Raw genomic sequence first — 2,726 nt, 5'->3', positions numbered from 1 at the left:
TAAAACCAAGATCAAAGCTGATGGCTCGTTTGATAAGTTCAAAGCACGACTTGTTGCAAAAGGTTACTCGCAAATTGCAGGAGTAGATTATCAAGAAACATTTTCTCCCCTTGTGTGCTCCACAACTGTTTGTATGCTTTTGGCTTTTGCAACACTATTTGATCTAGAAATTCACCAAATGGATGCTAAAACGGCTTTTCTCAATGGAGATCTTGAAGAAGAAATCTATATGGAGCAATCTGAAGGTTTCATGATTGCAAGAAAGGAGCATCTTGTATGCCAGCTTCATCGTGCATTATATGGATTGAAGCAAGCCTCTCATGCTTGGTATATTAAGATTGATCAGTTCCTCACATCTAAAGGTTTTGTTGCATGTTTTGTTGACCCAAATCTTTACATCAAAAGGGATGAAAAATGTTTTATTATTCTTGCTCTATATGTTGATGATACTATTCTTGTGTCAAATAATATTGCTTTCTTGGATGCTATGAAGAAGCTTTTATCGACTGCATTTGAAATGGTGGATCTTGGTGAGATACATTCTTGTTTGGGTATTCAAGTTCAATGACACTGACAACAAGGCATTCTTCTTCTTTGCCAAACAAAGTTTATTAATGATATTGTTAAGAAGTTTGGATTGACAAATGCGCACTCTACCAGCACTCCCATTCTTTCGAGCTCTACCAAGGGTACATCTACAACACGCAATGAAGAATCAGTCATTCATCAACCTTTTGCTAATCTTGTTGGTTGTCTTCAATTTATTGGTTTAAACACAAGACCAGATATTTTATTTGCAGCTAACTTTTTGGGACAGTATCTTTCTTCCCCTTCCACTATTCATTGGAGTGCTGCAAAATGTATTCTTAAGTACCTCAAGGGTATTAAGGAGTTTGGTCTTATTTATCGTCATCGAGAGGATTCTTCTTTATCTTCTTCAATGTAACGTGTCCCCTAGTATCATCCAGGACACGTTTTAGCAGTCCATCGGAAAGGATGTCTAGAAAGCTCCACCCGGCACTCCCATGGAATGTTACGGGTCTTGCGATCTAGTTCTTCCCACATCTGCCACGTAGCGGAAGTATCATGGCCGTTCCCACTTAGGATCGACAAGAATTAGGGTTTTCCTAAAGGGGTCATTAGCTAACAGCAACTAGCGTCAGACCCGAGTGAACTACTTTACGCAGAAACGCCAGGTCCGAAGCGGATTCACGCTGCACTTGGTTCAAGGAGAATGGGAAATGAAAGGGATGCAAAGCTCAACCTCTCTGTCATAAGACATAGTCCCATTCCGTTCCCCTAAAACAACGTAAATCGGGTAAGACGTAACTCTAGGTCATCGTTCTCGTTATTCTTTTTGATGATGATGATCATTCTGCTGTTCTTCAAGATTTTTGAGAAAAGTTTCCGGCTAACCGAGACCACCCAACTGTAGGACGGACCCATGGCCATCCTCCGCACTTTCCTCAGTTTGTTTTAGTTATGTAATTATCTAACACATTAATTTGACATATAACAATCAGCTTCTTTAATTAACCTTGTTAAGCACTGGTTCCTTCACGTAATCTTATCACGAGACATAGAAAAACAACATCAAGCAAGTTCTTTTAACATTTCATCATTTTATCTTTGAAATACAAGGAGTTCCGCCCGTAGGCTTTTCCATAATCTGCCCGAAGGCTAACCAGTAATCTCCAGGGATCACTATTCCAAGCTTCCGCCTGTCAACTAGTATGCGGGCCTCGAGATCCAATCCCGAGTCACGTTAGCCTCTTGTGCAGGACCCGAAAGGCAAGGGATTTACGGCCAGAGCCCCCCTTGGCACCCAAGCGTCCTCCTGCACCAAGTAGAACTCAACGGAGAGACCTCTCGCGGCGGGTTCGGTCCACGTTCCCGGCGCGGTCAACAACCCCCTTGGTTAGGGTCAGGCAGGCAGTCGGGGGTAACTGAAGCTGCCTCTCCCTTCAGGCCTTTAACCTGAAGTATAGGTACTTGTTTAATTTGTAATTCATAATTCAAACAGAGCCCTACAATCTCTAGCAAGCACAAACATTTCCATTAATCAACCCAGTTGTATGGCAAACTGCTAAGGAAGTGTTCTTTCCTTTTTGAGTGTATCAGCAGTCGTTCTCAAGATGTCTTGTAACTTGGCAAGATCCCTTATATTCGGGTGTAGGGTATACCCAACTTGGTTAACCCTAAGGTACCTTAGATATGCTAGTTTCTATTTTACAACTTTCCTTATTTAGAAGGATATCCAAAACTACGTCTTTTTGCAAGATACTTGCGTAAGGATCTGCCGTCCTTGAAGAGGGTTTTTCCCTTTTCTCCTTGTGAATCAATCACAAAATGATTTCATACATGTTGCCCAAGTCTGGCGATGGAATAATCTATTTAGATTCCTTAAGCTGACGTATGTCAGGCCTAGGGTTTCTTCATTTAAGAACCTTAGGGACAACCCCTAGTTTCTTATCTTTATGAATTTATTGTCCCTACGGTAAGGAAAGTAGTCAAGTGTTTAGGGTATGAATGTTTCTATGTTTAGATTGGTTTGGTTATCTTTTGGAAGGTAATCTTACTCGTCTTGTCACGGTTTTACTATTCTTGTGACAATTAACCTTCCTAATCAATACAGTTTAATTTGGCATATAGCATAATGCCAAGATGATACAAAGGCGACAATACTCCTTGGGACAAAAGGCCTAGCTGAGAATTTAGTGTATACA

This window comes from Lygodium microphyllum, chromosome 2 (assembly GCF_053477565.2).
Source record: "Lygodium microphyllum isolate KBCC chromosome 2, Lygodium_microphyllum_v1.1.10, whole genome shotgun sequence".
Taxonomy (NCBI): Eukaryota; Viridiplantae; Streptophyta; class Polypodiopsida; order Schizaeales; family Lygodiaceae; genus Lygodium; species Lygodium microphyllum.
Note: the sequence above shows the minus strand (reverse complement) of the source record.